Source organism: Puma concolor, chromosome B1, assembly GCF_028749965.1.
Source record: "Puma concolor isolate L17-30 chromosome B1, mPumCon1.1.hap2, whole genome shotgun sequence".
Classification (NCBI taxonomy): domain Eukaryota; kingdom Metazoa; phylum Chordata; class Mammalia; order Carnivora; family Felidae; genus Puma; species Puma concolor.
In genome coordinates, this window is record NC_141670.1 from 1,258,116 (window position 1) to 1,270,949 (window position 12,834).

At 47.2% G+C, this 12,834-nt stretch overlaps 1 protein-coding gene and 1 long non-coding RNA gene across 9 annotated transcripts in view; one reads left to right on the forward strand and one right to left on the reverse strand.

The window, feature by feature from the left end:
- Window positions 1–12,834, forward strand: part of DLGAP2 (DLG associated protein 2) — a 781,526-nt gene that overhangs the window by 560,571 nt on the left and 208,121 nt on the right. The window lies entirely within an intron of this gene.
- Window positions 2,969–5,646, reverse strand: LOC147581418 (uncharacterized). Its single transcript, XR_015249892.1, has 2 exons — window positions 5,341–5,646; window positions 2,969–3,306 (listed from the first exon to the last, which is right to left on the reverse strand). It is a non-coding gene; the product is annotated as an uncharacterized LOC147581418 (long non-coding RNA).

The window sequence follows — 12,834 nt, forward strand, 5'->3', positions numbered from 1 at the left end:
CTGGACCCTCGATCTGTGTGGGGAGGAAATTCTGAGTTGTTGACCAGAATATAGTGGAAAGCACGGACAGAGACCAAGAAATAAGGAGGAGACATTTAGAGACTCATCCGTATGTAGAGCAGGAATCCCAGAAGAAAAGATACCTGGAAATGACAAGGAAGCAGTGGCCAGAGAGTGGTGGCCGGGAAGTAACCAGGAGACATCCTCTGTCACTAGACAGAACCTGCAGCTACGACCAGCAAGGACCAGAACGCCAACCTGAACAGCCTGTAGTTAAGCTCAAGGCTGTCCAACACCAAGAGCAACTCTTACCATCGGCTGGAAATTCAGTCTCCCCAGGCATAAGGCTCAGACCCACGATGGAGTCCTGCAAGAATGGTTGAGGTCAGAGCTCCCAGTATTGAAGAGAAATTACTTCCCATCAAAACTTCCCTTTTTTTAAAGTTTATTTGTTTTGGGGGGGGGGGCGGGGCAGAGAGAGATTGAGAATCCCAAGTACGCTCCCATGCTGTTAGCACAGAGCCCGATGTGGGGCTCAAACTCACAAACCGTAAGATTGTGACCTGAGCCAAAACCAAGAGTCGGACGCTCATCTGACTGAGCCAGCCAGGCACCCCCCATCTAAACTTTCATGTCTACGTAGAAAATCACTTATTGTGAAATAATAATAGTGTCAGCTATACAAAAACTCAACCTTTCATTATACTTGAAATATCACAAAAAATCAAGAAAAAAGCAAGAAAAGAGAAATTGACAAGTCTACATTCATAGATTTTAATATATTTTCTAGAAACAAGTAGCTCCAGCTGACCAAAATAAAAGTAATGAGGATATAAATTATCTGAAGAATGCAGTGACAGAGGTAATGTAACTGTGTCTCAACAGATAGAGAATAAATATTTTCAAGCACACGTGCAGCATTTACAGAAGTCAACCACAAACATTTTAAAGAATGAATATGATGAAGCTACTTGCTTTAAATATAATGCGATTAAATTAGAAACCATAACACGAACAAACATCTGTACATTTAGGAACAATCAGATGCCAGAAGGAAATATCTCTGTAATTCATGACTTGATGACGCCACAATGAATATTATGAAATACTTGGAGTAAATAACATCACACACACTAATATCAGCATTTGTGGGGACAGAACTAAAAATGGTACTTAGATTGTAATTTTAAAACTCCGTAGATGCATTTATTGAAAAATGACAAGGATAATGAAAAGTAAATGAGTTATATAAAGAGTGAAATGAGCTAGGAAAAGGGTCACAGTGCTGCACTAAATAGAAAATGATCAAGATCAAAGAAAAACGAAATCAAAATGGAAAGCAGAAATGGCTGGTTGCTTGAAAATAGAAAAATCTCTATCAGAATTGATCAGGATAAATCAGGAAAATTTAAAAATCCAGTTTTTTTTAAAATCCTAATATAACACGAGTAACTTCATGATAATAAATTTTAAAATCTAGATAAAAAGGACAATTAAAAAAATAAAACTGGCTCAAGAATGAATTGAGAAACCAAATAAACCAGTTATCTGTAAGTGGATCCATCATTTAAAAATTGCATCTCCCACTTCTTTTTTTTTTAATGTTTATTTATTTCTGAGAGAGAGAGAGAGAGAGAGAGCATGAGCGGGGTAGGGGCAGAGAGAGAGGGAGACACAGAATCCGAAGCAGGCTCCGGGCTCCGAGCTGTCAGCACAGAGCCTGAAGCGGGACTCGAACCCATGAACCATGAGATCATGACCTGAGCCAAAGTTGGACGCACAACTGACTGAGCCTCCCAGGCACCCCAACTCCCATCTTCTTAGAGAGACTAAGGGGGGCAGAGAAAGGTGGGGAGGGAGGCAAAAAATATAAATAGAAAAGGAAGGAAAGCTGAAGGCAAATATTTTAGAAAATACTAAAAAAAGGAAAAGCTAGCCAATGTTACGAGTAGTATTTTCTTGGCACCAAAACAAGCCAAGGACAATACAAGGGAAGAAGATTACCAATTCGTTTTATCTGTGATCACAGATGGGAAATAGCCAGATGTTAGAAAACTGTGGTATAGGATAAAATAAGGGTGTCTATGCAATACCTAGGAGTAGTCTTAGTTTTCTCATGGTGATCACTCTTGACCGCGGGGGGGTTATCTCAGGAAGGGAAAGATGGCTGGGCACAGAAAATGCATCAGAGCAAAGCTTTATAAACAGGAGATGAGTGGGTGCCTATGCTACAGGTGTATTACCTGCCCCAACACCAGGTGCTGAGGGCTTCCATCCAGAAGCTCCCTGGGGGCTGTCACTCCCTCCCCAGGGGCAGCACCTGCCCAGCCTGACCCTCCTCTTGTTTAACTGAGACCCAGGCATGCCCCTGATGGTCCCCACTGTGCACTCACGGGGTCCTGGACGGAGTCTTATTCGTTTCTGTGATTTCAGGACTTGGCAAGATACTGGGGAAGTGAGGTACTGAGTGTATGGGGAGTGTGGATAGAATGAAGGGCTGCATTGATTTATTGATAACGTGCAAGCAGATGAGTCCGTGATGCTGAACACTGCCCTTTTGTGAAATGCTCCTACAATAACAGCTTACTAGAAAATACTTCCTGAAGGCAATCGTCTGTAGCCACAGAGATGACTAGAGAAAAATGCCCCAGTGTGTAGTAGATGGATGTGGTTAAAACCAGGCTGTTGGCACAGGTCACACGGGTGTGCAGCCGCACACAGCAGGCGTCAACGCAGAGCGGAGTCCTCCTCCTGAGTTTTCTCCCAACCGGTTCAGTCTGTCATGTGTTCCCTCCATAAAGGGAAAGTAGGCAATGCCTCCTCCCTGGGACACCCCCTCTAAGGCAGAACAGCAGCGTTTTCATGTTCACACACACACACACAAAAAAAGATTCAAGCAATACTCCCATAACTCAGCCTCAGTGACCCCTCCCCCCCGCCTGTTACTTATGGAGTCAAAAGTATATGCTCAGAGTCCATTTTATCTGTTTATTTATTTTTACTGAGATACGTTTGACATGGAACATTGTGCACATTTGCGGTATCGGACACGTTAATTTGGTGCCCTTGTTAATCGTGGCGATGGACATCGTGGCGATAATTAGCACCTCTATCGCATTACGTAATTATCCTCTTTTCAGTGGCTAGAATCACTAAGCTCTGGTCTGTCGGCAAGCATGACTGTGATGACGGAGTGCTGTCTACATCTCCGTACTGTGCACCGCTTCCTGCTCACTGCATCAGAACACATTTCAGATGTATTCTTTACGCCCTTCTAGATGATCCTCAGCTGTGCGGCACACTGCACTGTGGAATGAGAACAAATGGGTGGACGGACAACGTACGTGGGAAGATACAACCCGTACTTAGCGAGCACGATCACGTTACAGTAAGGCAGACTGAGCGACGGCGGTAGGACCTGCCTTGTGGGATCATCTCATGACTCCTTAACAGGTTCCAGTGCACACTTTGAAGAGGGCGTTCTCTGCAAAGAGATTTTAATCCCTCTGTGTCATCAGTGGCCTGAGATTCCTTTGCTTAGATTTTAATTGCATTGGAAATAAGCATTAGAAATCATTCTTGCTACAACTAATAAAATCACAATACATTTTAAATATTAAGAGCCTTCATTACTTTTACTGGAGGAATATAGCATGTTTATGCCATGTATGTGAACATACGTGTGCTTTCTCGAACACAAGGAGCCCAGGCAGACATTTCTTGTGTGGCTAGTTTGGGTGGAACCGTAAGAGGCAGAGGACTCTGAACTTGTTTTTTGTTTTGATTTGTTTTGTTTTGTTTTTAATTTCTGGGAGAGAGAGAGAGAGAGACAGAGCATGAGCAGGGGTGGGGCAGAGAGAGAGGGAGACACAGAATCCGAAGCAGGCTCCAGGCTCTGAGCTGTCAGCACATAGCCCGACACGGGGCTCGAAGTCACAGACCATGAGATCATGACCCGAGCCGAAGTCTGACACTTAACCCACTGAGCCACCCAGGCTCCCCTTTGTGGGAAGTGGGAAGTCTCCTGGTGGAAGGAGCCTGGGGCTGCTGGTGTCCCACATGTTTCGTGGCTGGTGCCTCCCACCAGCCCAGAGCACCTCCCGGCCTCAGAACGTCAGTGCTTAATGTGAGCATTGGACTGTGGCTCTCAGTACATGATCATCTATAAGATCAAGAAAAGAGGGCAGCCTGCCTCCCATAATGTGCTGAAGAAAAACTAAAGTTAATCATTTGATGTATTTTTCTTATGATTTGTTTCTACTCAGAAACAGCTTTAAACTGTCGTATAAAAAAAAACTTAATGGTTATTAAAAAGCTGTTTAGGGGCACCTGGGTGGCTCAGTTGGTTAAGCGTCCGACTTCAGCTCAGGTCATGATCTCAGGGTTCGTGAGTTCGAGCCCCGTGTCGTGCTCTGTGCTGACAGCTCGGAGCCTGAAGCCTGCTTCAGAATATGTGTCTCCCTCTCTCCCTGCCCCTCCTCTGCTTGTTCTCTCTCTCTCTCTCTCTCTCTCTCTCTCTCTCTCTCTCTCTCTCTTTCTCTCTCTCTCTCTCCCCCTCTCTCCCTCCCTCCCTCCGAAATAAAAATAAAGAATTACAAAAAATAACATTAAAAAAAGCTATTAGTTTTTAAAATAAAAGACAACAGTCAGCCAAGAAAGGAACAGCATCTTCTTACATATTCGGGCTGAGGATTAATGGATGATTCTGACAAGTGCCAGCTTCCCATCCTGCCTCCGCGGATTGCCACCTTTGGGGCTCGGAAGCCTGTGTTGGCCGCTCACCCCAGCTGTTGCCTCTGTAGCCTGAAGCCAGTGTGGCCGCCCCACTCACCACGAGGGGCAAGGGAGATATTCCAGACAAATCTAGAGGTGAACCTGTAAACCACAGAATGCCACGCAAAGGTCTCTGTTCCCAAAGCTCCAGGAAATGCTTGCTCTCAGTGTGTAGATCACTGAAGGGAGCTGCCCTGGAGGTGTTACAGGCCGGGAATAAAAATACGTCTCGTGTCAGTCTCACACAGGATTAGAATCATGGTGTTTAAGCTCTAAAACATTTTAAAAAATTTTTTAAAGGCTGAACAATCACTAAATTTAACTTTTTAGTAATGAGTAGAGTAAGAGTTTGATTTCGTTATTCCTTGACTGCATGCCTCATAGGTGGGACCCCCCCTGCTGGGTGTGAGCCCCATCTGCCAGGCAAGCAGCTCCGCCCGTGAGCCCATGGTAACATTCGTACGAAGAGGGGTGGAAACAGAGGCAGAAGAAAGGTGTTTGCAGCCCATCACATACAGGCTGTCCCTCTGAAGACAGAGCTGGTCAGGCTCCCCCCCCGGAAGGTACCTCTGGGCCATCACGCCGCTCACGGGACGGGGCTGGCAGGTGGGTCTGACTCCTGCCTGGCGCACGGTGGGTTTCTGGTCCCTGTCCACATTCCCGGGGACATCAGGCGCTCGCCTAATCTGCCTTCCTTGGAGCTGGTGCGAATGGAGATGACGTCTTCCGAAGGCTGCGTTGAGGTAGCATCCAGCCCCGAGTTGGCGGCCAGTGGCAGCGGCCTCGCGCTGGCTAGTCACCAGCACAGTCATCATGGGGGCTGGGACACGACGTTTGGACCATCTGGTGCTGTTTCACCACATACTCATTATGGGAACAGGTGTTTCTGCTTTTTTTTTTCCCCCTCCATATTCCACTGGAGTCGACAATTTGCGAAGGCCAGTTGCCAAGATCAAGATCATAGCATTTAAAATTCTGCATTGATTCGCTTCCCTTTCTCTGCAAAAGCAGCTGCCAAATTTAATCTGAGAGACTGTGTTTGCGTTCCAGAAATGCTGCGTGCCTTGACAAAGAGGTAGAGACGAGGAGACACCAACTTGAGTCAGAGGGGTGAAGAGTCAGGACATCGGTCCAGCCAAGGAAAGTGCAGTTTTGTCTAAATGTTTATTTATAATTGTCCCGCAAAGGTTCATGGGGCATATTCTCATCCAACGGCCACCAAAATTGTTGCCGGGGGTAGAGGGTAGGGGGACAAGATGGGGTATGGTCTAAAGTGCGTTGGGTATTGAATTTAGGAAACTATCTCTTTATTTTTGTTTCTAGGAAGTCAGGATTTTTTTTTTTATTAATAGTAAAAATGCATTTGAAAAGTTCACAATGGAAGCACTTATACAAAGCTGTTCATTTCTACGTCTGTTGTACTTGCATGCTATGAACTTCTGGAAATAAACACCTGGACTGTCAGCCCAGGGAGCCCACGTAATTCGCCTCCAAGTGTGTTTTGGTTAAGCTGGGTTCAGAGGGAGCTGACTGGTCCCGTTCCGTGTTGGGACCCTGAGCCATCAGGTCCCAAAGCTTAGACCCCCTGCTCAGGCTGAGGCCGGGAGTGTAGGGAAGACAGGTGAAGGCAGACGTGTGTTCGTGGGAACGGTGAGCGCAGGTGCAGAACCTCGTGGAAGATCCGGAGGGCCACGGCCTCAGTCCCAGCATTTCCACCTAGAGGGATCGTGGCCCATAGGAGGCGGCACCAAGCCAGACCTCTGGACTCTCACATCTGGGACCCCGACGGCCCTTTCTCTGTGCTGCGTTCAGTCAAGGGGCAGTGGGAAGATGACTGACAGCATGCCTTGGGACTACCTTAGCTGACCACGTGTTCCACTTGTGATGTGTCGGAACCCAGCAGATAAAGGAGGGCTGTAATAGCAAGCTCACATCTCCTCTGGAAAATTTGCTGGGCTTGCTGCATTCCATGAGCTCTCCAGGGAGTTTGCCTTGAAAACAAATCACTGAAGACACCTCCTGTGATTTTGGTGACAGAGCCCATCTGGGAGTCCTCTCCAAATGATCTGCTCCCAGACTAGCCTAGCCACCACTTGGGGTGAAACACGGTGGGTCGCAGAATGCATGTGATCCGTGGCAGGGCACGAACAATTGGTGACCTCCTTACGCACAGACGGCTGAGTGCTTGAATAACAACATGTTTTGGAAATAAACCTTTGCAAAGGGACTTGTCGCTGAGCTTGTAGGGTTGCTTTGGCTCTTGCTGGCTTGTTGGTTGGAGTGGACGAATTGCACCGTTTGGTGAGCCAGCCCAGGAGTATCCGTTAGATGGCATGTTTGAAACTCAGTCATAATCGATATGGCAAAATTACTGAACGCTGGGCAGCGAGACCAGCAGACCATCTGATCTGGCAATTTTCCTGTGTCCACAAACATGCTTTCGGCAACCCACTGATCCCCGTTAGGTCCTAGACGCTACAGTAAAGACATAGATGCATGAAGCCCGGCTTCTTAGATCCGGGAACACAGGCACCGGAATGCTGGGGTCCTGCATGGTAGAAGGTCGGATTTGTAGGAACCCGGGTTTTATTAAACTACGTAAATGTCTGTTTATTTGTTGTAACTTCTCCACGCATATGGAATCTGGTTTAACAAACGTTCCTTCCATCCCCAGGGGACTTAAAGTACTCAAAAACAGAGAATAATACCTCTCTGAAAACCACAAACCAAGATCCTTTGTGTAAATATTATCTGAGAGACGAAAAGGAAATGGGGCCCATCCATTCCCCCCTAATAAACATTTTTTGCAGACCGTTGGAGAGCCAGCCCCTGTGGGGAGTCTGCTCTGGGGGAGGGGCCACCCCGCGGGGAGCGTGGGATGTGCCCATCTCTGCTGGCTCTGGGGGATTAGTCAGACCTCAGCAGCTCACTGGTACTGCTCTTTGGGCATGTTTTCTCTTGGTGAACATGGAACCTTCTAGGGTGTCTCTGAGCACAGTGCATTTAGCTTCCCTAGAAAATTATCAGTCTCCAGAGAGTCGCCAGGATGGGTGGTCAGAGAAACTAGACTAGATGTGGGGAGGGCTCCACGTCAGGCGGGAGCTCGGAACCTACCCCAGCGTCCATCTCCGTGCACGGCAGAGGGCTCAGGGCTCTGGCCCACATCCGTCCCGGGGCCGCAGAAAGCTCTGCTCGGTAAATTCAAGGGAAGGCATATGACAAATAGAAAATGTTCTATAAACGTGAGTTGTGTGGATCATGGATCGTCCCACGGGCATCCCCATCACCAAGAGGCTCCAGCGGCTGGGAGAGGGGCCGCCCATGCCCACTTCAGCCCCCACCAGGGGCGTCCTGATGTGCTGTGTCCAGACACACAGGCGGGAAGTAGCCTTTCCTCTTCCTCTAAGACGTCAGCGCTGCCAACATGGAAGGACCACGTCCGCCCCCGTCTTCCTGCCTGTTACGAGGCGTTCAGGCCATTTCTGACTTAGCGACCCACTGCCCTTCAAGTCTCTTATCTAGACACAGGCGTGACGCAGGGTCAGGACATTTGAGTCCAGGCCCCAGGTTCTGCCCATTCGCTGTGTGAGCTCACCGAGTTCCTGAGAGGTGGGGCTCGAGCCCACAATGGGTGGGGGCTGCCCTCTTGCCAGGAATAGATGGTGGGGGGGGGGGGGGGAACGCAGCGCCGGGTACGTGTCAGCTCCTCTGGTGCGTGTGCACCCCACTTGTACATGGAAAAGGGGCATTTTTGCTGGATGTGGGGAAAGAAGCTTGGGTTAAAATACTTATTTCGTGCAGAGTATCTGCCAAACTATGAGCTAAGTGTTTCCCCACTGAAAATACTTGTTTTGTCCTTGGACACCACTATGCCCCTCCCACCAGGCCCCGGGAGGAAGGGGCCCGTCTGAGCCCCACGTGCAGGGGGAGAAGCCCTGGCTGACGGGGTTGATACGTATTTTCACGCATGCTTCTCTCTGTACCCCCCACCCCGGCAGCTTGGGCTCTGCGGCCCAGCCCTTTCGTTAGCGCAAGGAAGAATGTTAGTCTTTCTGTCTCTGAGAATTAAAACCATAAGACCAGTTACAGCTGGCGTTTTTGTGTCACCCTCCTGGATCCCCTGCTGTAGTCGGGAGGCCATTTTCATGGACCGCCGAGAGAGCTCTCCTGAAAACATAATGTCGTCATCCTACCCTAACCGTCTGTTTCAAGGCCCATCGAGCAGTGGTTTGTGAAGCCAACTCACTATGCATACATGTAGGTGGTGACTCACCACTCACTTTCAGCCGAATAATTTGTCCTTTTAAAAAGAACTAATTATGTAGAAAATATTTTAGTGAAACTAGCAACGAAGAAGGAAATGAGAAGTGTTCTGTGTGGACGAGCGTTAACGGGGCAGCGCTGTCCGGAGATTCTTTCAGAGAATGGGAAGGAGCCACTTTCGCTGCAAATATGTTGCTTGTTGCCATGGGAACCATGGCTCACGAGTGTTTCATGAGCCCAGTCTAGCCAGGATTTGAGCGGGGTCTGATACTGATACCCTAATATTAATTTTCCTTTTCAGAAACAGCATCATTTTCACAATTGTTAAATACAAACATGAAAACAGGGACGCTTTGTTCCAGCACAGTCAGCCACTTAAAAGCCACCACTGGTTAGGGGCCCCTGGGTATCTCAGTCACTTAAGCGTCAGACTTTGGCTCAGGTCATGGTCTCACAGTTCATGGGTTCAAACCCCGTGTTGCGCTCTGTGCTGACAGCTCAGAGCCTGGAACCTGCTTCAGATTCTGTGTCTCCTCCTCTGTCTGCCCCTCCCATGCTCATGCTCTGTCTCTCTCTGTCTCTCAATAATAAATAAACGTTAAAAAATTTTTTTTAATCATCCCTGGTTCTAAAGGAAGGGCCGGTTTAGGTGGAGACAGCAAGAGGGTTGAGTGGGTAATGGTTACCTGAGCCAGTCGGGAAACTTCACAGCATCATCTCCGATAATTTATTGACATGTGGGCCAGGTTCAGGTACTAAAACAGTTTTTTACTTTTTTAATTTTCTTTGTTTTATTTTTATTATTTATTTTGAGAGAAAGAGAGAGACAGCGTGAGCAGGGGAGAGGCAGAGGGAGAGAGAGAGAGAGAGAGAGAGAGAGAGAGAGAGAGAATCCGAAGGAGGCTCCGCGCTGTCAGTGCAGAGTCTGACTTGGCGCTCAAAGTCACGAACCATGTGATCGTGACCAGAGCTGAAACCGAGAGTTGGACGTGTAACAGAATGAGCCACCCAGGCGCACCTCCTTGCGCCTGTTTCTAATGTTTATTTATTTTTGAGAGAGAGAGAGACAGAGACAGAGCATGAGCAAGGGAGGAGCAGGGAGAGAGGGAGACACAGAATCTGAGGCAGGCTCCAGGCTCTGAGCCGTCAGCACAGAGCCCAACACAGGGCTCAAATCCACAAACTACGAGATCATGACCTGAGCCAAAGTCGGATGGTTAACCGACTGAGCCACCCAAGTGCCCCTGAAACAGTTTTTTAAAGAAAGCGTAAGCTGCACAGACTTCTTGTTTGGAACAGGTGGGGAAACTGAGGTTGGTCACGTGACTGTGGATGGAACACCTGGTCGGTGGAGCTGGGATGGAGACCAGCACGTGGCTCAGAGCTGGTTCTCAACCACGAGCAAAGCTGCCTCTCCCGTCATTGTTCTCGGAAGTGGCAAATTGGATTTTCCCTCTCTTCAAGTGAAGAAGGAAAAGTCTGTTAGAGTAAGGGGGAAAAACCCTAGGACAACTACCCCCACCATATAGATTAAAAACAGCATCCCAAATTGTGGTATAAAGTGGGTTCCTATTTTGAGTTGAGTTTCCCTTTTAGCACACTTTTAAATTCTGTGCTTGAGGCCCATTTAATCTAACTTTAGATTGGGGGGCTTAACTGATTGAGGGTAAGGGGGGCTTGCCCGACCAAATATACTCTCTCTATAAATATACTCTGCCCTGAATTTGCATTCCGCTTTTCCAAAGTATGCGTAGAAACCAGCTACATGGCACACAGCCTTGCTTAACTGTGTGTGGGGCTGGCCTCCATGCAGAAAGTACTAGAAGCCCCTCAGCAGGAAGGAAAGGAGAACAGGGGGAAAGAGACTTGGTAGCCATACCAACGTGACACGGCGTGAATTTCCCACGAGAATAATGTAGGACGAGGTGGCGGAAACAGCAGAAACGGAGAGGCTCATGAGCCATTCCTAATAAACGGGTGGCTGAACCCGTCGACGTGGACTGGACTGGGGAGGGGGGCTGCTCCCTCTGTGGTCCTGGGGGGGCCGGACACTTCCCACAGTTGTGCGAGATCTCGTCTCGTCTGTACAACCGACAAACCCACTTCTGTAGATTCGGTATTAGGCAGTCATCGATTTATAGTGATGGGTAGTTCTTTCAATATGCTTCTAACTGAAGAATTCATCGAAGTGCTTAGTACTCTCTTATAGCACAGATGTTGATAACCGTTCACATAACTGGACGTTTTAAATGGCTACAGGGACGCCTGGGTGGCTCAGTAGGTTAAGTGTTGACTTTGGCTCAAGTCATGATCTTGTGGTTTGTGAGTTTGAGACCTGTGTTGGGCTCTGTGCTGACAGCTCAGAGCCTGGAGCCTGCCTCAGATTCTGTGTCTTCCTCTCTCTCTGCCCTCCTCCACTCATGCGGTCTCTCTCTGTCTCTCTGTCTCTGTCTCTTTCTCTCTCTCTTTCTCTCTCAGACATAAGTAAACATTAAAAAAAATATTTTTAAATAAATAAATGAATGGGTATGGTTGTGCCCGGGTTGGGGGAGTACCTTCTGAAATACCTCATATAAAAGGAACCGAATGTAAAAGCACTAAGTCTACACTACAAGCTTCCCAACACTGTGATTTTGTAGCCAAATGGTTGGGGCTTATGCAGAAAAATGAAATATTCCATGGTTACAGTTTAAGCATGTGAAAAGAACAGAAAATTCTATATTAGAATGTAATCTGAGAATAAAAATCAAGCTCCAAAAAACAAAGTTTTGAGGAAGTAAAGCTTGGATGAAAAGATGCATTAATATAATTGATGTGTAGTATTTATTTAGTGCTAATCTCTTCATTAAAATGCATTCTGAATGTTCATAAGTTCTAGAGATTTAATTATGGATATGCTATTTACCATTGTATTATAAAATTGCATAAAATTACCACCTTTCTGAACATCTGCGCTGATTAAATAATATAAATGTCCTCGTGCCTCCGTTCCCATCAAGTGTCTGCTCTTTCAGACAGATTTACTTAAGACCTCGTGCAAAGTGAAACTCCCATCCGCGGTCACTGTCGTAGCTGAAGTTTGCTTCCCGAGTTTATAACGTATGGCGAAAGCGGGCTTTCACTAACTGGCCGGTTTCTGTGGGGAGCTGTCCACACATGGGAACTTTCTTACCGGGGCTGTGGATGGACATGTGGCTTTTTCTCAGCTTCCTCAAAGAGGTGATTTATCAACACATTGATCTGTGTGCTATTGATTGGTTCAGTGATTGTTATGATACCACTAACCCAGACCATCCTGCATCTGGTTATTTTTATCAGACAGATATGCTTAAGGCTGTTTCCATTAAAATGAAGGCGGGGGGGGGGGTAGTGTTTGAAAAGCAACACTTGCATTGGTGGAAGTTACTCTTCTGTGATTTCAATTAACCTCTTGACCATTTATTTAATACTTAGTGCATTTCTCTCTGCTAGACAACCATGAATGATATTATCATCTTAATACTGCAGATATACGGGTAGCTCTAAACTTTACAAAGTAACTTACAGCTTTTCTCATGTCACAACAGCAATTCACGGTCATTATAGGCAAGATACTAAAACATAATGCCGCCTCCGAGAGATGACCGTGGTGGACACTGGGTGTCCTTCTTCCCGCCCCCACTCCCTCCCACACACATATGTAAGCATCCAACATTCTTCTCTGCTCCTACTGTAACTGCTCACTGTGTTACGAATTTCTTTTCATATCACTGCATCTCTTTCTGCAACTCAGGGAGCCCGACTAAAGTGTTGAGGTCA